The sequence below is a fragment of the Natator depressus genome, chromosome 13 (genome assembly GCF_965152275.1).
Source record: "Natator depressus isolate rNatDep1 chromosome 13, rNatDep2.hap1, whole genome shotgun sequence".
Taxonomy (NCBI): Eukaryota; Metazoa; Chordata; order Testudines; family Cheloniidae; genus Natator; species Natator depressus.
Window position 1 is genome coordinate 20,818,348 of NC_134246.1, and position 24,021 is coordinate 20,842,368.

At 45.9% G+C, this 24,021-nt stretch overlaps 1 long non-coding RNA gene across 1 annotated transcript in view; it reads right to left on the reverse strand.

Annotated features, from left to right (window-relative positions):
* Positions 1 to 304: 304 nt before the first annotated feature.
* The window catches only part of LOC141997515 (uncharacterized), a 59,839-nt gene continuing 36,122 nt past the window's right edge, over positions 305 to 24,021 (reverse strand). Inside the window, exon 3 of the long non-coding RNA XR_012641735.1 lies at positions 305 to 1,034. This is a non-coding gene — a long non-coding RNA (uncharacterized LOC141997515). The remainder of the gene's footprint in view (positions 1,035 to 24,021) is intronic.

Sequence of the window (24,021 nt, forward strand, 5' to 3'; positions counted from 1 at the left end):
TGTGACTGGGATTTTGTTTGGCTCAAGGGAAGAAATTAGAGATTCTGGTATTGTCTGAAAATGAAAACCTCCCTGAACAATCTGATGGGAAGCCGAGTTCAATCACTTTGCAGTCCCTTCATACTGAGTTTGGTGCAAAGCACTGTGGTGGGGTAACCTCAGCAGGAATTTCAGAAACTGCTTGTGCTTGCCCTGTGTCTGAATGGCTAGTGGTCACACTAGGACAGGAGGGACTGAGTTTCAAGAGCAATACAGACAAATGAAAAGAAAAGAATGGGACAGATTCTCCGCCTTTCTCGCCGGTTTTACACTGATGTAATTCCATTGGCGTCTCTGAAGTAACTCCTGAATCAAGGCAGGGTGATTGAGATCAGAATCTGTCTCAGGGTCTGTTAATACATATCTGGTATAATCAGCTGTGATAGGAAAGGAAATACAGGGAAAGCCCACAAAATTTATGAGGGCGTTTATTCAAAGATTTGATTGTCCTGAAGCTTTCCTGAGTGTGATGAGGTTTTTTTTTTTGTTTTTTTTTTTAAACTTTAGACTGTTCAGTATCTTCACCAATGATTGCCTCTTTTTCCTTAGTTTGGGTCTCTTGACCAGATGGAAATATCAATAATGAAATTTGCTGGGCATTAGTATCTGCTTGTCATGGCATAGGTATCTCTTCGTTGCCATCTTTCTGTGTTTTCACATCAATCTCATTTTTCAACAATTCATAAAGTTTGCTAAAAGGAGACATCTCATTTTCTCTTCTGTTAGATTTAGCTGTTCTGTATGTTGATTTAGGTGTTGCATGTTGTTTGGCTGGTACAACTCTGGAAATATCTTCCTCGGTGCTTTGCTTGTCATTTTCACCAAAATTTTGGCCTTCACATTCTATGATTTTATCAGACGTATAAGGACTTTTAGATGTTGGGCTCTGTAATTCCACTTCTGCCACCTGCTGAACATGAAGAACCTGTAGGGTTTCATTTTTTGGCGTTCTAGAAAGTCTCTTTCTTGGCGTTGATTGAGGCGGATATTCAAACCTGAAAGAACAATCAACAATAGTGATGAGTTGCTGGGAAGGAAGTTTCCTTAGCAGGAGTCAATACTATCAGCTTTAAACCTTTGCCTCTGAAAAGAAACCAGTTCCTGGGGACTCTGCTGTCATCAAACCAATGTGCCCAGAAAGTAATTTACAAGGTGGGACTGAGGTTATTCTGCAGAGGTACCAGGCAATTGGTGGTCAGAAGATAGGGAATCTGGCATGACATTAAGCCACCGATACCTCCCTTCATCAGAGGCTGTAAAAGCATCTTGACTTCCACCCTCCAGATTTACAAGTGTTTTTTCCAAATGGAATCAGTGCATTTCTGAAGTCAGAAAAACCTGGTGATAGATCAGGTGAATAGCTCATATGAACGAATGGGCCATTCAGAGCAAAGTGGGGATGCGGCATGATACCCAGAAGCCCCGGCTAAAGAGCAGAGGGAATGCAAAGACAGACTGAGCTTTCAGGTAGCACCCTGAAAAGCTGAAGTCAGGGGCACAGTCCCATTGTCCCTCATTTGTATTCCTTTGCATCCCTTGTAGCAGAGGCTCTAAACCGTGTTATATGAACACATGCCCAACTGGACATGGAGATGTGAATTTGAATCTTCTTGGCACGAATGTGGCATCAAATCCATGCAACCTCACTTGTGCTGGATGGAAAAGCACAACAAGGTTTGTATTTGCATCTTCATTTACATATGCAAATCAGAGAATGATGGAAGGCAGCCTTCCCTAACTTTTAAAGGGCTGGTGAGGGGAATGGTGAGGTGAGAAGTTGTGTGGAGGCAAGCTGTTTAAAGACAACATGAACTGAGAGATGGGCACCTACATTCTATATGATTGGTGCCCTAAAATGCTTTAGATAGTAGGTGGAGCAGACCAAGCAGCAGACAGAACAGGACCTAACACACAAGGCTGTAGCTGGATTTTCATTCAGCAGCAAATATATAACAATTGATACATTTTTCTTCAATTACTGGCCTGTATTATAAAGTATTTTGGACAACTTGGCTATGAAAGACTTTCCAAGTGAATTCTAGTGTGCGGATAGACACACAGAGAGGTAGCAGATAAATCATAGGAACAAGGACAATAGTATATTATTTGTATTGGGTTAGTGCAAATGATCAGGGTACCCATGTACTAGATGGGCCAATTCAGCTTCCAAATATGAAGCTACAGTTCTGGAAGTGTAAGCTTTTTGTGGGCCAGATTTTCAAATGTAGTAGATGAACAAATTCCCCACCTGACTGGTACAAACAATTACTGCAACTGTATGTCCAGATCATACACAATACAAGCAGATGAATAGTTCTGGCCATTTATCTGGCAATTATTTGCTTACAAATTCCTAATTGCATGGGTTCTTTGCAGATGCCACCAAAAAGCAAAATAAATGGGCAGCTTACTTGTTCAGTCCATTACTTTGCCAAATTCAGAGATAAAGACATTCCCTATATTACACCCAAAGGCTGGGGAGTGGGGGAGCCCATACCCAGTGGCCCCTATAAGAATGGAGAAAAGGTGGGGGAAAGTGAAATGGAAAAACCAAAACAAAGTATTGGATTTTGTTCTTAGTTTCTTCCCTCTTCTGTTTACTTTTGAACTAAATGACTAGGGCTGATCAAAAGTCGCAACTGTTTGAAGGAAAAACATAAATCAGACTTGCAATAAAATGGCATTCTCATAATAAATCATTGTATTAGTATGGGTTTTGTTTCATTTTGATTATTTTTAAAACCAGGTTTCTTTTTAAATCTACCTAAATGCCATGACAGGGCATTGATTAGGAGTCCTACAACAGAGCACCATAAGTGGATTCCCAGCTGAATGCTCCCATGTGGTATGAATTATGACTTCTATCAATCTGGCCACGTATTAGTAATTTTCAGTAGTGTTAGCTTGTGAATTTCATTTGAAGAGCAGATTGCAGGTACTTTTCTCTCAGCAAGAGCACCAGATAATTTCTGAATTAGCATGGGTAAACAAACAACAATGCCTTCTTGGAACCCGATCCTATGCCTATTGCAGTCCAATGACAAAACCCCCACTGACATCAGTGAGTGCAAGTTTAGGCCCCTCTTCACATGACCTCTGAAACTGAGAAGTATGGATGTGACACAATGGTTATAACAACTATTTAAAAGTTATAGCTAGTGAGTGAAATTGTTTGACAGCAAAAATTCAAAGTTAGTGTCCTTAAAAAGGAGAGGAAGGATGGTCCAGTGGTTAGGGTGCCTGCTTGGGGTTGGGAGGGGAGAGCTAGGGTCAAGTCCATCCTCTGCAACAGACTTCCTGTGTGACCTTGGCCAAATCTCTTAGCCTGTCTGTGCTTCAAGTAAACTGGGGATAACAGCTCTGCCCAGCCTCAGAGGGATGAGCACAAATACATTAAAGACTGAGATGCTTAGATGGTAATGGGGGCCACAGGAGCATCACAGATAGAAAAATGTAGAAACAGGGGCCCATATTATGCCATCAGAGCCAGATCCTGAGCTGGTGTAAATTGGTGAAGTGACTAGAGCTATCTCAATTTACACCAGCTGAGGATCTGGCCTTCCATGTTGTATCAGAACTGCCCATTGCCAGCACAGGACAGCCAAGGTTTCACAGCAAAAATACTAGAGAGTTTTTGTATTTTTTCTGAAAGGCTGAAGAGAGGTAGCCTGAGTGGGAGTGTGACAGATGTTTTTGCCTCTTTGATCACACAGAAAGAATGAGACAAACTTAATTACCTGGGATAATCTCATTAAAAGGGAGAAAAAAAACCTTTGTTCCTGGCTTCCAGTCACTAACCACTAGATCATGTTGCCCCTCCCCAGCTGCGATGGGACATGCAGCCAATAAACAGGAGACAATAGCTTTCCTTTTTAAGACACATTTTGAAGTACTGCAGTTTATTCCTCAAAAGAAGCTTGCTGTGCCATGGGCCCAACCCCTGGCCCAATAAATGGGAAGCAGGCTCAGTGCCTGCCAACTACTCTATTGCACAGGGTCAGGATGGAAAATAAGGAGAAGGAAAATCAGGACTGTCACTGGACTTCGAAAAAAAATCCTTTGCCAGGAAAAAAACCAAACATATTTTCCATCGTGTCCTAGACATGCAATTGGGGATGTGACAGCAATGGAAAATAGATGGGATTAGGTAATATCCTATAAAGCAAGTAAATAAATACATAAATAAATGACACAATCAAGAAGAAAAAAAAAATCCCAAACCCTAACCGTGTGTGTGTAATAACCCTAAGCCCTCTGGGACTCATTAAAATGAAGAGATTGCTTTAAAAAGTATGTTGTCCCACTGTGTGCTGGAATGAAAAATGGGTTTTCTAGGCATGGCTAGAGATGCAGAGAGCAACAAAGAGCCTTTAAAAAAACCTCACAGTAAGTCCGATTTCCTTCTCTTCATCACATGGGCATTTGCCGTTCAAACCATAGGGCTGTGGTTTGAGGGAACAGTGGAGATTCTGTTATAGTGGGACAGGGCTGAGGATACAGGGGGTTGGGAGGCTAGGGGAAATGGAGTTTTCTTTTATAGGGCAGAGTAGGTCTGCTTGGTTTGGAGAGGGCTGTCGTCACATTTAAGGGAAAAGGGCTGCTAGAATGGGGCTACCAGATTTCTTGTTCTAGGGTATATTATTAATCATGACTCCAATGAGAAACTGCTGAGCTCGAATGAATATGCAAACTAGATACCATTAACTTGGGTTTGAATGGAGACTGGGAGTGGCTGGGTCATTACACATATTGAATCTATTTCCCCATGTTAAGTATCCTCACACCTTCTTGTCAACTGTCTAAATGGGCCATCTTGATTATCACTGCAAAAGTTTTTTTCTCCTGCTGATAATAGCTCATCTTAATCAATTAGCCTCTTACAGTTTGTATGGCAACTTCCACCTTCTCTGTATGATTATATCTATCTTTGTACTATATGTTCCATTCTATGCATCCGATGAAGTGGGCTATAGCCCATGAAAGCTTATGCTCAAATAAATTTGTTAGTCTCTAAGGTGCCACAAGCCCTCCTGTTCTTATTATAGTAGTGCCAGCTGAGATCGGGGCCTCATTCTGCTAGGCGCTGTACACAGAACAGTAGCTGTTGGTGTGCGGGAGATGTGCAGTCTGGGGCCGTGGGCTGGGGAAATTGTGTGTTATGGGGCATGGGATGATTGTGGCTGAGGGGATGTGGCAGCACATGCTACAGTGGGAGGGGGCCTTGGCATCAGTTAAGTGAACGACTAACTTCTCTCCAATTTACTGATGCTGCTCAGGGAAGCTCTGGGTACATTAAGTTTTGGCTAAGCCTCAAGGCCACATGTAGACGCTTTAAAAGCATCCGGGAGAAGTGAAAGTGCTTTTCCCTTCTCATCCCTGTGCGAGATCTTTATTTATATTTATTTTAAATATTTATTTAAAACCCAGAGCCTGGGCTGGAAAGCAGGCAGACGGCTGCTCAGGAGGAGAAGGGTGTCTTTGCAAAGCCAGCTTCTTGCAGCTGCAGCCAACTGTCTGCAGCATCTGTCTAGAATAAGTGCCGGGCTCTGTATTTCTCTTCTAATATTTAGGCCATTTTTTTTTCTGTCTGCCCGGCAGCTCTTCCCTGTAATAAATCATCATCAGGGATGGTTATGATCCTTGCTGGAGAGATGGGAATCAGCTGCTATGCAGCCTGACCTCTCTTTATGAGAGGTGCCTTTCCGAGGAGGCTTCAGCTTCTTGGGGCTTAACCATGGCATCATTCCAATAATAATCCCTGACCCCACCCCAATCCTCCCTGCTTCACTGAGGCATTGGCCAGAGCCTGAAGCTCAGATGATGGAGGAGAAAGGGAGAGAGACCTCAGTCCCTTTGCAGAAGTCAGGAGTTAGAATTAGAGGGGGAGAACAGTAAGGTCACAGAACGCCCTGCCAGCAGCTCCCTCTCTTTAATGTATAGCCTTGCTTGCAGCGGACCAAGGAAGAGCACTAAGGTGGGTGGCCCATGCACTCTTCTCAGGCTGGATCATGCCAGCAGCTGGCTGGGGCCATGTACACAGGTGGGGCAGATTCCGACCTGACTTCTGCCGGTGTAAGCCAGGAGCAATGCCAGTGAAGACAAGGGAATTGCATAAAACCAGCCCAAGAAGAAAAGTCAGCGTGAGATGTTCTCACAGTGGAGAAATGAACGAGCCTCAGAGGATAGCCCGCTGGGCTGCAACGTCAGCGCTGATCCAGCTGCTACGTGATGCCCCAGCCTTAGAGCCAGTTTCACTAGGCCGGGTCCCTCCCCCACACTGGGAATCTTTGGCATCCTACTCTCCGGATCCCATGCAGGGAGCCTGTCTGAAGTGCATGGAGGGTGCGGTCAGACTCCTGTCCCTGCCCTCTGCGGCTGTAGTCCCAGGTTTAGATCAGCTCAGCCAGGCCATAGGTTCTGGCCCTAATGCCAGTCCCACCTGATGACTTTGCTGCCCTTTTATTCCTGAGACCTATGCAGTGGAAGGGAGACCAGGATGGCTGGTCTTCGTCCCTTAATAGACTGGAAGCCTTGTCAGTGTGTGAGAGAAGCTTGAGTAGTTCTCTGGATTGGCCTAGCATGCATTTTCCCTAAACAGTGTTTCATCTCTGGATGATTGTTGTACTGGGCAACCCACAGTATTTTCTGGTTGCCAGCGTGCCACATACACCAATTCCCACAGATTGCCATCCAACCCCCCCAATGCCGGAGAACAATCAAGCTGATGTGAAAAGAGATACAGCAGGATGGAATTGATTGAATAGGAGTTACCAGCTGCTGGGCTTTTGTGCTTTGGCTCAGCCACATGGCAAGGCGCTCTGAGAAATCACAGCTGGGTTGGGAGGCTGCTCTGAAAAGCAGGAGGGAGCCTATCCCCACATGTACCCTCCAAGCTACAGGGCAGGGTCTGTGGAAGTGGCTCCATAAATAGAGGCCAGCTGATTGTGATGTGGGCTTTGTTCTGTCCCTCACCGAACAGTCTCAGAGATTGTTCTGTCAGTGGGATGGCAGTGCATGCACCTGCTAAGGGTCTCACTCCTATGCTGTTGGCTTCAGCAGAATTACTTGTATCTTGTAGAAAGAGATCAGGCCACTGACATATAAATGTATTGATTGAGGGGGTATGTAAAGGGTCATTGAAGATCTATTAGAGCAGCGGTTTTCAAACTGTGGCCTAGGGCTTCAGCCCGAGCCTCACTGCCCGGGGCCAAAGCCCAAAGCCAAAGCTTCAGCCCTGGGCAGCAGGGCTCAGGTTATAGGCCCCCTGCCTGGGGCTGAAGCTCTTGGGTTTTGGCTTTGACCCCCCTGCCCAGAGCGGTGGGACTTGAGCAGACGCAGGCTTCAGTACCCCCTCCTGGGGTCATGTAGTAATTTTGGTTGGCCGAAAGGGGTTGGGGTGCAATGAAGTTTGAGAAGCCCTGCATTAGAGGGGAGGGGTGAGGAGAAAGAATCTGTTTCTTCTGGTTCCCCCTCACCCACAATCCAATCCTCCCCAGCAGTCCCGATCTCTTTGGTCTCAGAGACCCCAGTAAATGTATCAGGATAGCAGCTGGTCGATCACATGCTGGTTCAGCCGGTCTCTCCTTAGAATGTCCCCTTTGTCCCTTGCTGATTATACACAATCCCATCCTCTCCTGCGAGGATTAGGGCTTTGGTGGAATTTCCTTTTTGCTGAAGAAAGAAGGATGGGGGTGGTGATGGAGTAAAGGAGCAAGAATGCAAGAGTGGTATACAGGGCTTGAAACTGCTGTGCTTTTGTTTTCACTGTACTGAATGTAATAGTATGACTCACCACTAGAGCGCCCCCTCATGGACAGGTGTGGCATTGCAGGCCCTTTTCTTTGGTTGCATCTACCTAACAGCCATTTAGACCTGTCGTGGTCCACGTCTTCTGGTGGTCCAGCCCTCTGGCCTGGTCACAAAGTCCCATCCCTTCCAGCGTAAACCAAGAATCCAAAAAACAGTCCCCCAGCCTCACATTGGTTCTTCCTCCAGACTCCCAGTTCACTAGTCCCTACCCCTTTGTGTCAGGGGATTTCAATAGTCTGTAGTCCTGGGGTCCAGAGGTTTCCTGCCCCTCTTCCTTAGAGGGCTAGTAGGGGAGCCCAGGGCCTCCCTGTCCCCTCAGTTCTGGGCCAGGGACCCTATAATGAGCAGCCAAGGCCTGACTACACAGACACCTTGCTGCCCCCCTAGACCACTTGCTACCACCACCTGTCTTTCCCACAGGCCTTTCCCACAGTTTCATCCCAAGCTTACTGTATATCAGCCCTGCTCTCTCACAGCTTACTGCAGAGCATCTGAACACTTTCCACCACCCAGCTGGTTTTGCTGTAGCAAATTTTCTTTAGTCCCCTGGCAGAGCAGCCCGTGCAGGAGTTTTCTTGCTCCCTTGTTTCCTTTCATTCTAAAGCAAAAGTCCATCAGCACAGAGGACCCTGGGCCAGTGCATTTCCCCCAGCTTTCCTTCAAAACTACCTTCAACTCCCAGTTGCAGGCCTGCCTACCTTCCTTCAGGGAGGCTCTGTCTGCCAGTAGCCCAGTGCAGCTCCCTAGTTTCAGCCAGGCTTCTCTCCCTGAATGAGAGCCAGCAATCTGCTTAACACCTTGCTGAGCTGGGTTTGACAGGTTGGAACCCCACTTCCAGGGTGCCACCTGATGTGCTGGGGTCCCACTGAGCCCACCTGTCCCACCAGCTTGGGTTTCCCTTACTCTTGTGCTGCTGTGACAGACTCTCAAGCCCCCTTCCAGCACACAGACAGGTAGGGACACACCCAGCTGTAGAATCACACAGAGTCTGCAACCAGCTCTGTGTGGGAGGACTCAGCTCAGGGATTGCCCAGCACTCAAGTGCACACACCCTTCTGGAGTGTAAACCCAAAATTATATTGCCTTGCACTAGATAGAGATCTATACAGCGTAAGCTCATGAAATTTGCCCCCTCTCTTAATGTGGAGGAAGATATACACAGCTTTTTGCTCCCCCCCATTATGAATTGCACAAACTGGGTTTTAGAATAAACAAAAGCAAGTTTATTAACTACAAAAGATAAAATTTAAGTGATTATAAGGGATAGCAAACAGAATAAAGCAGATTACTGAGCAAATACAACAGAACACACAAACTAGGTCTAATACATCAAAGAAATTGGCTACAACTAGTAATTTCTCACCCTAAATGTTTTATGCAGGTTACAGAGTTTCTTGAAGGTAAACTGCACTGCTTGCAGCTCAGATCTCCAGACATACCCTTCACAGGCTGATCTTTCTCGCCTGGGCTCAGCCCCTGCCTCCCCCAGCTTAGGTCCTCTATTTCTTCAGGTGTTTTCAGCAGTCTTCCTTCTTGGGTGGGGAGCCAGTGGAGAAGAGCCTAGATTAAGTCATTACCCAGCCTTAAATAGGATTTGCATATGGTGGGAATCCTTTGTTTCCTAGTTTGACCCCCCAACCCCTTTCAGTGGAAAAATACCAGAAGTCCAAAATGATGTCCAGTACCAGGTGACCCGATCACATGACCCTGCAGTGTCAAAGCAGAACCCCAGGAAACTTCTCAGGAAGGAGGGAGATTAGTATCTTCAAAGTCCTATTGTCCTTCCTAATGGCCCATCCAGGCTGATTGCCTACTGTCTGATAGGCATTCCCCAGGTGCAAGCACTGTTGTAATTATTACATAGTCAATATTTCTAACTTCAGATACAGAAATGATACATGCATACAAATTGGATAATCACATCCAGTAAATCATAACTTTTCCAATGATACCTCACATGACCCATCTTGCATAAAACATAGCTTAGTTATGCCATATTCATATCATAGCAATATTTCTATGAAGGATACGGGGCATAATGTCACACTGGGTTCAGCCCTTTTAGCTCTCTCCCTCCAGGCTTGCACCTCTATTGCAGGTGTAGCAGGAGAGGGCTGATTGAGCCCACAGGCACCCATTAATTCCTTCTTGCCCAGTGTGGGATTTGTACACCCCCTCACATGCACCTTTCCATTCCCAAGGACTCTACAGAGAACACAGCCAGTCATAGCAGAAGAATCCCCCCACACAGTACTCTCTCCTGCAGACTTTGCTTTTGTTCTTTATTCTTGTTTCCTTTCATTCTAAAGCAAAAGTCCATTAGGGGATAAGGCTAGGGTTGACTGTGTATGGAAACAGCTGGAGAAGGAAAAAGCAAAAAGTGGCCCTATAGCCCCAAATCTGTTTTACAGCACTTAAAGCTGAGGCTCCTCCAGAAGGGATTTCAGCCTCAAAGTTAGGCTGGAGAAGGAGGAGGAGCAAACTCCTGCTCCTTGGGGGATGAGTGACCTATTAACCTCAAAACTAGCTCTACCAGCTGACACTGGTTTGTGCTAAATGTTCCTGTTGCTCCCTGCCTCACAGTAACTGCTTTAACATTAAGTTGGACACGGTGGGGGAGGTAATATTTTTTATTGGAGCGCAGGTGAGAGAGACAATCCTTTGAACTCCACAGAGCTCTTCTTCGGGGCTGGGAAAGGTACTCAGAGCATCACAGCTAAATACAAGGTGGAATAGATTGTTAAGCGTGTGGAGTTAACAGGTGTCCCAAGAAACCATTCAAAGTTAAGTGGGAAATTAATACTTCAACATGTGTTAACTCTTAATGCTTAACTAGTTTCACCTTGTATTTAGATGTGATGCTCTGAGTACCTTTCCCAGACCTGAAGAAGAGCTCTGTAGAGCTGGAAAGCTTCTCTTTCACCCATAGAAGTTGGTCCAGTGAAAGATATTACCTCACCCACCTTGTCTTTCTCTTATTCCAGGACCACCAAAGCTACAACAAGACTGCAAATAACATTCAGCTGTAATATAAAGCTGATCCCAGCCCTCCTGTTGTTCTGATCACTCTGTTCTGGTTTCACAGGGCCAGGTGATGATACCCTGAGTCACACTACGTAGTACTTGGCTGACTCCATTGATTTCAGTGAGACTTCTTGTGGTGTAAAGCACTATAATCCCATTGATGATACTAAAATTACTTACAGTGTAAGGTAGTGAATGGGATTATTTATGTAAAATAATCAGTGGGACTATATCATATAGTAGGGTATGGCAATCTATCCCATTAACTTCAATGGAACGACTCTTGTGAGTAACTGTTCTTCAGCAATGTGAGTAAAGGATTCATAATCTGGCAGGTTTTCTCTCTCAAAGAGCTTGCAATCTAAATTAAAGACCATACATTTCAGACTGAGTTTGAAGGACTAAGTATCATGGTTTGTAATGGGGTCTTTTATATATACACACACGAGGCTTTGATGTTTCTGCCTCAATTAAGGCTACGTTAAATCTTGGGACTGAAGTGCCTCTGTCCTAGAGCTAAGCACAGGGTTAGTATCAACTAATGCGTCTGCCAAGTTTTGCCTGTTTTTCCGGTTGCAGAATGTCTACAAATCATAGGATCATAGAATATCAGGGTTGGAAGGGACCTCCGGAGGTCATCTAGTCCAACCCCCTGCTCAAAGCAGGACCAATCCCCAACTAAATCAGTAGAGTATGATTCTCCCAAATTCATGTGTTATTCAACCAAACTCTTCACAACACTTTGTTGATGCTGCAGCTTGCTGTTTGAGACTTGAGCCATGTTGCTTAGTTATGAATGGCAATATGACACCTGGCTTTGTTTCTATTTTGTGATAGGATGCGAGTAATTTTTAGAAATGGATTTCTGGTGCAAAAGCTTGTGTTCACTTTGCCATTCATGAATATTCACATTCACGAGCTTAACAGTTGCTATCCTTCAGCAGTAGCTATCCGCCTTTGTAAATCTCAAGCTCACAAATATTCATGGAAAACAAGTAAAGTCAGGGACATGAATGTGGCTGAAGTGTATTAGTTTCGAAATGCAGACAAGCTTTTGCCAGGTTTTTTTGGTAGAATCTAACCAGTTCTACATCATCAAATGAATAGCTTCAGAGAAAAAAAACCCTGTTCCAGACTTGAATTCTCCTGTCCTACAGAGCACTTGGTCATTAACTATTACTGAATGTCATTCCTCTGTTCATTTTTCTATATGTTTGTTTGTCCCATAGTTCAGTGATGTATCAATGCTACAGGTCCAGAATCTCCGGAGAATGTTTCAATCAGTATTTTTTTTCCTTACTGGGATCCACCTCCCCTTGAAGCCTTCCAAACAGTCAGATGAACAGCCTTGAGAAGCCAGGAGAGATCATTTGGTCTATTTATATCTTTGGGCTTTCATCGGTGTAGTAGCTAAGCAGTCCTACATGGGTTTTAACATTTGCCACGAGATTTCTGCAACAGAGAATGCTGCCCAATGTTCTGCAAAATACATTGGTATGTTCTGCAAGTTTGCTCCATGACCTACTGCATGATAGTCAGTAATGCAGTATCATATTCAGGGGCTAAATGGTCTGATAGAAACTGTAGCGGTGATAAGCCGATTGCCTCTGTCAGTAAATACCTGAATGTACCTTTGTTCAGGTGTTTTCTGTGTTGCTTGTAGCACAGAACGACATGCCAGCTGCCTGAATAGCTCTAACTAGCTCAAACGATTTAGATAATGGCATAGAGAGTACACTTATAAAGTTTGCAGATGATACCAAGCTGGGAGGGGTTGCAAGTGCTTTAGAAGATCGGATTAAAATTCAAAACGATCTGGACAAACTGGAGAAATGGTCTGGAGTAAATAGAATGAAATTCAATAAGGACAAATGCAAAGAACTCCACTTAGGAAGGAACAATCAGTAGCACACATATGAAATGGGAAATGACTGCCTCGGGAGGAGTACTGCAGAAAGGGATCCGGGGTTCATAGTGGATCACAAGGTAAATATGAGTCAACAGTGTAACACTGTTGCAAAAAAAGCAAACATCGTTCTGGGACGTATTAGCAGGTGTGTTGTAAGCAAGACATGAGAAGTAATTCTTCCGCTCTACTCTGCGCTGATTAGGCCTCAACTGGAGTACTGGGTCCAGTTCTGGGTGCCACATTTTAGGAAAGATGAGGACAAATTGCAGAAAGTCCAGGGAAGAGCAACAAAAAATTATTAAAGTTCTAGTAAACGTGACCTATGAGGGAAGATTGAAAAAACTGGGTTTGTTTAGTCTGGAGAAGAGAAGACTGAGAAGGACATGATAACCATTTTCAAGTACATAAAAGGTTGTTACAAGGAGGAGGGAGAAAAATTCCCCCCTCCGCCTTACTATTGTAGCTCTGGATGTTGTTCTCCTTAATCTATTGTAGCTCTGGATGTTGTTCTCCTTAATCTCTGAGGATAGGACAAGAAGCAATGGGCTTAAATTGCAGCAAGGGCGGTTTAGGTTGGACATTAGGAAAAACTTCCTAACTGTCAGGGTGGTTAAGCACTGGTATAAATTGCCAAGGGAAGTTGTGGAATCTCCATTATTAGAGATTTTTAAGAGCTGGTTAGAAAAACATCTGTCAGGGATAGTCTAGATAATACTTGGTCCTGCCATGAGTGCAGGGGACTGGACTAGATGACCTCTCAAGGTCCCTTCCATTCCTATGATTCAGACCCATGGTCCAATCTAATCTAGTCTCCTGTCTCTGACAGTAGCCGGTACCAGCTGCTTCAGAGGAAGATGCAAGAAACCTTGCATTAGGCAGTAATAGACCAACCTGTCCACAAGGAAAGGGGCTTCCTAGCCATTTACAGGGGTTTGCTTATGCTCTGAAGCCTGAGGAGTTCCCCCCCCCCCGCCTTACTATTGTAGCTCTGGATGTTGTTGATATCCTTTGAATAAAGGCAATGCAAATGGGAACTAATGAGCAAATAGCAGCAGCCCATTCTGTTCCACAAGATGGCTGGGAAGAGCTCCTTTTTGGAGGTGCCTAGAGAACCACCAGCATGTTGTTCAAGTGTCTGCATGTGCGCGCCTATGGGGCACTTCACCCTTCCCAGGGCCTTAGGCTTCAAAGGGCTGAGTTCCCAATAACGTGCTTCTCTCTCTTCCTAAGTGACTGGCAGTAAATGGCACCTGGCTTTCCAGGCTGAAAATAAGTACGGTCGCCTCTCCAAAGTCTTGGCAGGAGGCACTGTTCATCTTCCCAGAACAGCTAATCATGGAGGAGGACCCTCTGCCGAAATAATGAAGGCAAAGGATCAAGAGACACTGACCGTCCAGATCCACAAAGGTAGTTAGACTCCAACAATGGAAGTTAGGACCCTAAGTACCTTTGCGGATCTGGGCCCAACTTCTGGTATCAGGTAGTGGATCTGATATTCACTGTACAAACCTACAGCCCCATTCTTTGCTTCTGCTCTGCTGAGATCTCATCTTCGTCTTGAGGGATACCTGTGACTCCCCTTGACTTCCCTAGACTGGGGAAAAAAGGCCCCCTGATTCTCCACTTGTCTCCTTCTTTGGGTCACAGATCTAGTCTTTAGCTCACTTGCCCTGATTCACAGACAGTCCTAGAGATGACCTATGCTGTTACTCCCCACAGGATTGTATGGGGAACTTTAAACAGAGCTACCCAACCAATAAGGAGAAGACCCAGTGGGGCAGGATACAGGCATAATATCACCCTTTTAATACCATCTTGCTGTTGCTGAACAGACAGGAGTCTCGATACTTCTCCAACTAGCCAATTGCTTGCATCCTGAAATGGAGGTCACTAAGCCTGTGGGCAATAATGCCTCCGCTGGAGGGCAACAGAGACATCATGATCCCCAGAACCCTTGCCAACAAAGTGACGAGATGCGCATACCATAACGGATGGGGTCAGAGGAGGAGGAGGAATGGCCTCTACATCTTTGGGAACTCAAGGGCTCAAAGTTCTTGTTGTTGTCTAGGAGAATATAGAGTAGGATTTCCCCACTGACTTGCACTGGACTGGTGGGTGCTTTGCTTCTCTGAAAAATCCGGCCCTAGGGTCAACCCTTTCCAAAGCTTGGGTGTCTCCATTGTCAAGTTCCCAAGGTGAAGCACCTGGAGCCTGATTTACAGAGGCACTGAGCATGAACGGCCCCAAATGGGAACGAAGGGGGCTCAGCACCTCTGAAAATCAGACCCAAGTTAGGAATCCAAAAATAGAGGCACCCAATATGACACAGCCCTCTTGAAAACGTGGGCCTCAAAACCTTCTGCCGTGGTTCCCTCACATGTGAAATGGGCAGGGCACCTGCCTTCCTCACAAGGAGAGGCGTGTAGCCATTTGTTTGAAATCAGTGGGACTGAGTCACCTGTCACAGCCCCACAGTCCCCGCCTCATCCTCAATCATTCCCTGGGCTTCCTCACTCTGCTGTACCCCCAGCTGCTGCTGGGCTCTCAAGAAAGGCATTTCCATGACAGAGCCAGACCTGGCCTGCTTTCGAGTGAACAGCAATTTTTTCCATCCCTTGCCAATGCCAAAACAAGCTGGGCTTTTCCAATCACAGCCCTCTTTGTTGTGGTTTCCAGGACTTTGTTTGTTGGCAGCTTAAACCAGGGGCTAGTTGTAAAGTGGAATGTTACTGCTGTTTGAGTGGCTGAACATTGTCTCCCTTTGGGGCGGCTCACACCTTCCCTTCCGTAGGAGGAGAACTACATCCTGAGCCCTCTCCTACTCCAGGCCCCTTCTGGGAGCCTAGGCATTGTCTGCATATATGTGGGAGTGGGCATGAAGGAGAACCCTCCCTCCCTCCCCCCCATGAAAACTTTCCAGGGAAGAGGAGGAAGAAGAGATGTCAGGGGCTTCCCCACCAAGCTCTTCAGGAAATGAAGCTGTATTGCGCTGACGGATTGGAGAGGAAATCAGTTTTCCTGTTTTTCTGGAAGCCGGTCATGGGGATTTGGTTTTTTGGAAATTCTCTCTGGAATTTCAGCCTTTGCACCCAGTTGCAGCCTGTCTGGGTCAGTAGGTGGCTGAAATACATTTTGTTTTGCAGCTGGCAGTGGGGGAAAAAGAGATTAATGCCTTGATCCCTGGTTAGGATTTAGTCTCACTTTTCAGGTGTGTTTGAGGCACATACTACATGAGATTTGTGGGGATGGGCATGCCCAGCTTAGCTTCACAGTCACCGGTTAGGGGGCAGGGGAATGTTACATTCATTCTTTGTTTCTTCTTTCTCCTCTTTGCATGTTTCTCATTGCAACTGTGTCCACATGGATCTCAGATACTACAGCCGTGGGTGCCTTAGGTGAAAGACAGACAGACCCTGAGGAGGATACGGAGATGCATGCCAGGTTCCCAGAGAATAACTCAGTGATTGACTCACCATGTACACCTGGGCACAGTGAATGTAAATGCTGCTCTGATCCTGATCCCCATTCTGATCTGGTGGCATTTCACACTCGCTTTGCATTGGGAGCCGGCGCAGAGTTTCGGTGCTCAGCAGTGCCCTCAAATGGGGTCAGATTCGTCAAAAGAATCTAGCCCCCAGCAGCTCCCATTGTGATCTCTATGCCTGGACAGTCAAAGGAGCTCGGCTCCCAACATGCACCCAGTGTACTGAGCTCGCTTGAAAAGCTGGCCCTGTTGTGGGTGCTGAGCCCTGCTGAAAAGTCTGGCCCACACAACTGCACAGGGCAGGGCAATGGGCGGTTACCTATTGTCCAGTCGTCGAGCCCACCGCTTCCTGCTCACCGGAGCAGAAGTCTGTCTTCTACAGCCATGGTCAAAGTTGTTACAGCCGTAGAACAACACTAAATGAAGTGGTTCCACCCATTGCCTTACTGCAGACATATTTTAGGGGGCAGCACCCAGTGAATCAGTTACTTGCCATTGTCAAATCGTTGTGTTTTCTACCCCCAGGCCCCAGTCCTGGGGTGGAAAAGGCTGGGAGTCAGGAACTGGGAGTCAGGGACTCTGGGGTCTGGCTACACTGCAGCAGAAAGTGAGCCTCGAGCTAGCGTACCAAAAAGAGCATTGCAGAGATTGGGCTTGAGAGCCTGAGCTGCAACATCCACGCCGCTGCTTTTAGGGCGCTCGCTCGAGCCCTGCTAGCCCGTGTCTGTCTACTTGGGTCGGGAGGTTGGCTTCCCGCTGCAGTGTGGACATACCCCGAGGGTCTAGCTCCAGCTCTGCCACTGGCTGACTCTGTCTGGCAAGTCACTGCCACCGCTCTGTGCCTCAGTTTCCCCCCTCTATAAAATGCGGGTGATACTTCCCTAGTTTTTTGAAGTGCTTTGAGTCCGACAGATGGGGAGTGCAATGCAAGTGCAAAGTGTGACTCTTATTATTTATAATGAATCAGATCCTGAGGTCTGTACTCGGGCAAAAATCCCAAGGAAGTCAGTGGAACTTTGCCCAGTGACACTAATTACTACAGAGGCATTGGCAAATAGGAGCAATTTTAGACTGTCAGGGAGGCTAAGGTCCAAGGAGGGAGCATGAAGTACCAGGCTGGGACTGCCCTGCCACTGTTGCATGAGACAAAGCTCTAAATCTCCTCTAGTGTCAGGCAGGGACAGGGGCCCCATGAGTCTGTTCATTGGCTTGCAGGAAATCATTAGCTAATACAGCTCAGGATGGAACCATCCCCCTCCCGCAGATGAGAACTACTATGGACCCAACCTTTATAGGGGACACTCGTGTGACCCCAGTGGTTAGGGTCAATGGGATCAGAGCCATCTCCAGCATGCCAGGTGGACAAGGAAGCCATCTGGGGCAGCAAAATAAGAGAGTTAGTGCAGTGGAATATTGGCGGTGACCCCTTCTTGTCTGAATGTCTCTTTTACACGTTACAAAGCTGGACCACGTTCTTGTATTTGCACAGCTGCAGATTCACTCTGGGCAAGGTGCATTTGACACCTGTCTTTTTCTTTTGGGGCTTGGGAGATGTCCTGTGTTTGTAAACTTCTGTATTTAGCCACTAGGAAAGATGAGTACACTGAAGGCCAAATTCATCCCCTTCCTTTAATGGAGAGGATGAATTTGGCCGTAAGAGCTGTAGCATTCTGGCTAGTCTTGTTAAATCAAAAGATAACCTGTTTGGTTATAAATGGAAAGACTATCCGAGAACAAGGGTGGGCAGGGGTCACTACTTAGATTGAGCTGAGGACGTTGAGACTGCCTTGGGCATGGAGATCTCTAGATTCCATTCCACACAGGCACAATCCCTTCCACTCGGAGATTCACCAGCAGCAATCCCTGGTGGAAGCTAAAAAAGTCTGCACCCATGCCAGGCAGGTAAGGGACTTCCTATGGCTGTTTATTTATGAAACAAGCAGGAAGCTGCACTGCTCTGGAGTCTGAGCTAGCCTAGTTCCACTATCTCCACATTTCTGTTTCCATGGTGGGTTTTTTCCTGCCCCGTGAGCAAGCGACGGGCCAGGAAGAGGAGAGTGCAGAGATGGAGTTCTGAAGGTAGCCTTCCTGACTCAGATCCACTGTGCTTCCTGTGGGTGGGGGGCTCCAGATGTGAGGAAGAAAATATTACAAATAAAATGGGTCTTGCACAGATTGTAATCAGGAGCCTGAAGAGCTGCCTCGTGCCTGAGGGACAGGCTGTGGTTGTAAGAGGCAAAAAGGGGCTGTTTGTGTTCTCTCCAAATAATCCATTTCTGCGGCGGCAAGAAGGTTTCCTTGATAGGGGAATGTCACTGTCCTTCATAACGCAAAGCTAGGAGACAAACAGCTGGGAAGCAAATGCATCCTGGAAGGGCCTAGAGGTAGTCATCTTGCTCTGTTTTCCTTCTTTTAAATCTCCCAGGCTTTTCATATATTTAATGTTGCTCTAGAAAGCGTTGAAAGCTGAATCCCATTCAAGGGCATTCAGCTGACCTGTGCCTATAGCCTCCACTGTATCACCTGCCCAGTTAGACAGTTCAGGCCAAACTGGCTTCCTGTTCATACATCAGACATGTCAATTTCCTACCAAGAGAAGGGGGTGAAAGGAAAGAGGAGAACACGTACCTTTTCCTGCCCTAGTAACTCCCCTCCTTCCCTGATTGAAGGAACTGGGGGAGGTTTGCCCATGCAATGCTAGATAGCCTTGAGGCAAACCATGAGGGAGGGAGAGTGAATGTGTAGGTGGGCTGAACAGACACTGCTACCTAAACTCTCTGATTAGAGGTGCAGATGCACCAGTGGAGCACTCATGGGGACACTGCTCGAAGAAGAATGTTAGTTTTGTTGCACAAAAGAGAAGCAAATTCCAGGTTGCGGGGAAGAGAGAATGGCTTCCTAACATGGATGGCTAGCTTGGAACTGAGTTCCTCCTAGGCCAGAGCATGAGTTAAGAATGAATGGTGTTTGTCAATGTTAGTACACGTGTTTTCAGCCTGAAGAGTGGCAGATGAGGACCATGTTCTTCGCCTTGTTAACACACTCATACTCAAATACCTGTGTCAATGTGGGACAAAGGGGACAGACAACTCTATCCTCAGTATCTGACAGGGAGGATTTTGTGGATGATGGGTACAGAGACAGCTTCCTCTCAGCATGGGTCAGAGAGGATTCTTGGTTAAAGATATGTTTATTTGAAGTATGTTCTTCACCTACTAGATGACTCTGTGCACTGTATAGCACTCCAGATGGAGTCTAGCCCCTGGTAAACAAGGAAAGGCAAAGCTGGAACTCAAGCTATGTAGAGACCTGTTTGTTTGTGTCTGTCATTGTCCCTGTTTTCTTTAATACATGCCTCATGTTCAAGAAGGTCTGTGATTCCAAAGATCATGGTACTGGGGGGATTAGGGTTTTAGAATCATAGGACTGGAAGGGACCTCGAGAGGTCATCTAGTCCAGTCCCCTGCCTCATGGCAGGACTAAGTATTATCTAGACTATTCCTGACAGGTGTTTGTCTAACCAGCTCTTAAAAATCTCCAGTGAGGAAGTTTTTCCTAATGTCCAACCTAAACCTCCCTTGCTGCAATTTAACCCATTGCTTCTTGTCCTATCCTCAAAGGTTAAGAAAAACAATTTTTCTCCCTCCTCCTTGTAACAACCTTTTACATACTTGAAAACTGTTATGTCCCCTCTCAATCTTATCTTCTCCAGTCTAAACAAACCCAGTTTTTGCAATCTTCCCTCATAGGTCATGTTTTCTAGACCTTTAATCCTTTTTGTTGCTCTTCTCTGGATTTTCTCCAATTTGTCCACATCCTTCTTGAAATGTGGCACCCAGAACTGGACCCAATTCTCCAGTTGAGGCCTAATCAGCATAGCGTAGAGTGGAAGAATTACTTCTTGTGTCTTGCTTACAACACTCCTGCTAATGCATTCCAGAATGAGGTTTGCTTTTTTTGCAATAGCATTACACTGTTGACTCTCATCTAGCTTGTGGTCCACTATGACCCCCAGATCCCTTTCCCAGAGTGGAACACACAGGGACTCTGGGGATTAGAGGTAAAGTTGATCAAAAGATTCCTTATGAATTTAGCCCATTTTATGGCCGCTGACTCACTCAAAAACCAATCCTGATTTCTATGATTGTCTTTATTCATAAGTATTTACTAACTAATTCATAACCTATGGGTTGTTTGAAAGTTGTTCCTGGTGTGTGTTTGGTCACCAAAGCCACATGGTATTTTTTCTATTTCCTGATTAGATGACAGAATTTTTCTAACCAGAATACCAAATGCAGAAGAGAAATGAGTTTCTGGTTTGGATTTTGGCATGAAGAAACATTTGAGCTAAAATATGCATTCTTTCAGAAGTTGCAAATATTCTCCTGCTGTCAAGTGTTCATGCAGATATTCACAAATAATGGATAAAATGACCCCACACAACAGAAAGCAAGGAGAACTCAGGGCTTATAGTCACAAATGAGCATTTGTACAATTTGTCTTTCCCACTAGATTCCTTAACTTGTAGTTCAATCCCTTATCATGCTGTATATTCCTAAGAGCTCTTTCTGCAATCATAAGGGGTATTTTCATCAGTGGGCCCTCAATTCAGTCTCAGCAGAAATATGCATAAACCAATTCCTATTTGGAAAGCATTGTCCAGACTTTCTGCTAACTGTCGGCCCCAGAATCCCTAGCATTACCCTACTGCTCAGTTTTCCCTCCATATCTCGTTTCAATACAAGGTGGGAGGTGGTGGTATATTTGCTCTGGGTACTTGTGAATTATTGTTGTGCTTAATCAGAACCATATAAACTGCTCCCATATACTAGAGAGACAGGCCCCTCGTAAAGGTCTGCAAGAGTAATAAAAACTCATGGGTGTCACAACCCAGTAGGGCCAGCGGTGTCAACCACCCTTCCTTTCTTTATGGCTGGATGGGAAGGGGCATGGCAAACCATTCTCTTTTGTAGCATGGAAGAGGCTGAGAACCTCTATCACAATATCAAAATTGGCTAATGTGTACGATTGCCTCCTGCTGGGTAGAACCAGAACCAACCTACTGGGTGCCGTAAGGCCTGTTTGGCTCTCAGTCTAAGGGCATTGCCCTTTGGCTCAAGGGACTGGGGCTTGTGTTCATGGAGGCGGGGCTCAGCTGCCAGTGTACAGTCCTGAGGGGCCCTGGTGTGCAGTTTAGTGACAGCTGGGAAGTCCTGGCTGTAGCACAGAAGATTGGGCACTAGACTGGGACGTAGGCTATTCCTGGCTCTGCTGCTGGCCTGCTGTGTGAGGTTGGGTACATCACCTTGCTTCCCTGTGCCTCAGTTTCACCATTTGTAAAGTCGGGGTAACCTTGGCCAAGCATTTTAAGACTGTTCACCCATAAACATTCTGTAAGAGCGTGGCACTATTATTTGTTAGATTAAGAATAAAGCACTCTCCGTTTCAATTTGAGAACTTACTAAAATCGTTCCCTTGCTGGTGGCATCCAGACAGCTCATGAGAGCACATTATTATCCCAGCTAAAGAAAGGCAGGAGAGGAGCCCTTACAAACAGAAATATTTCTCATTTGTCACACGGGCAGATCCCAGGAGCTGCTCCCATGAGACCTGATTGATCACATGGTAACAATTCTCCCTTGGTGCAGCAGCTCTAGAGTCACTGACTTTCCTGCTTGGACAAACAGAAAAGAATGGCACAAAAGCAGAGGAAAAAAATAGCAAATAAATGGCAGACAAACTTATCCGAATGCCTGTTTTTCCTCCAGCTTCTTCTATTTAGTCCCAGTCTTTCTTTGATATAATTGGTAGAAAATCAGCCACAACATGAGGTCAGTTTCCCAAATGCACAAGAATAAAAATAAATAAATAAATAAATAAATAAATAAAGGGAGCCAGAAATGTGATGCAGGAGAGAGAGGCCATTTAAGAACACAGAAAACAAACCAAACATGCAATTCAAAGGCTTTGCTCCCCAGTGGGCTGAGTTCTCCGCTCCTATCATTAAAGCACTTGTCTGGCCTGGAATCTGCTCCTTTAATGATAGGTTTTTTAATTTAAAAAAATAAATAAATAAAGGAGAAATAAAGCTCTTTTGTTTTCCAGCCTGGCAGCAGCTGGACAACATGTCCCAGGGTAACGGCTCCAAAGACTAAACTGAAAGCAGGCACCAATTTTACAACAAGGTTGAGCAAGGCTCTGGAAAGTCTGTCCTTTCTCTATCTCCCACTTGTACTCTCCTTCTGTGGCCTTATAATTTGGCCAAGTTATAAGCCTTTGAAAAAATTGCTGTTCCCATATGTTCAGTGGAGATGTTAGGTTTTAGTAGCGAAAATCCCCAAAGATTCCATCCATGCTGGGCAGGCTCCTGCCACAGGTTGAGAACTGGGTCGGTCTCCAAAACTGCAGCTGTGCTGGGTCTGGGAACCTGAATGAAGAGCAAGGCGCTTGTCTCTGCTGTGCTCCCAGTGACCCCCTAGCCGGGCCCAGGCATAGTGGAGGAGGAAGCTACCCAGTTTGAATGCAGAGGGGACAAGAGAGACACCTACAAGGAAGATGTAGGGAGACAATTGGGCCAAGGAGACTGGGGAAGCGGGGACAGGAGGAGACAGATGGAAGCTGTGGGGGAGGAAACTGGGAATGCGAATTGGGGTGCAGAGAGACTGGAACTGGTTGGGCAAGGAGATTGGGACTGAGAACCACTGGGATGAGGGGAGGAGGAGGAAGGACAGATCTGATGAGGAGCCAGAGTGCAGGGGGAGAACTGGTAGTGTGTGCAACCTTAATTTGGCCCCCTTTTGCATATGCATTGTGACGCAGTCTTTAATTACATGATCACATAGTATTTTTCCGTAAGATCCCTGCCTCTTTCAGTTCACAGGAGGATCTGCTCTGGGGCTGAATCAGGGCTGTGTAGTGAAAGAGGTTATTATATGTTAGATCCATGCCTCATTTGCTGCATAAGCTGGAAGGCATGTGGTGAACGGGGCAGGGGATTGCAGGAAGAGAAAGGAGGGTCTCATGGTTACGACAGATGCATGCTGTGCTGGAGAACTGGAGTCTCTCTCGGTCTCTGCTGCACAATTTCTGTGTGGTCATTTGAACCTAACTTTTTGCAGGTGGCCTCTAATTGTGTGCGCCTCATTTTCTAGATGCCTGATTTGAGACCCTGGGCTCTGATGTGCAGAAGTGCTGAGCACTCACAGCTGTAACCGAAGTTAATAGGAGCTGTGCTTGAATATATGAAGTGCTATATAATGGGAAGGACACTGAAAATCAGGTCCTAGGTATCTCTGATGAGGCACGCAAAATTAGTGGATAGTTTTGACCTTAAGGTCTTTGTGCCTCAGTTTCCCATCTGTAGGGTGGGGATAACAACACTCCCTCACCTCTCAGGGGCACTGTGAAGATAAATGAATTAGTGTTTGTGGCACACTCAGATACCATAGAAAAGCACATGAGGAAATTAATAATTCTGTCTTCAGAGCAGGGTTTGAATAGTGTGCAGTAGAGAGGGCCTGGGGCCACACGCTGAACAGTGAGGATAAAACAAAATATTGACCAGCTGCCCATTCAGTGAGCCCCATCCAGTCTGTGCACTGAGTGGGGCAGGAGTTCTGTGGAAAAATAGCATGTGATCATGTAATTAAAGACCATAGCACATATGCACAAAGGGGGCCCAATAAACCTTATACAGGCAACCTTTATTGTAGCATTTCCTAACCTTTGAGTGCTTGACAAGGCAACCTGAATTATG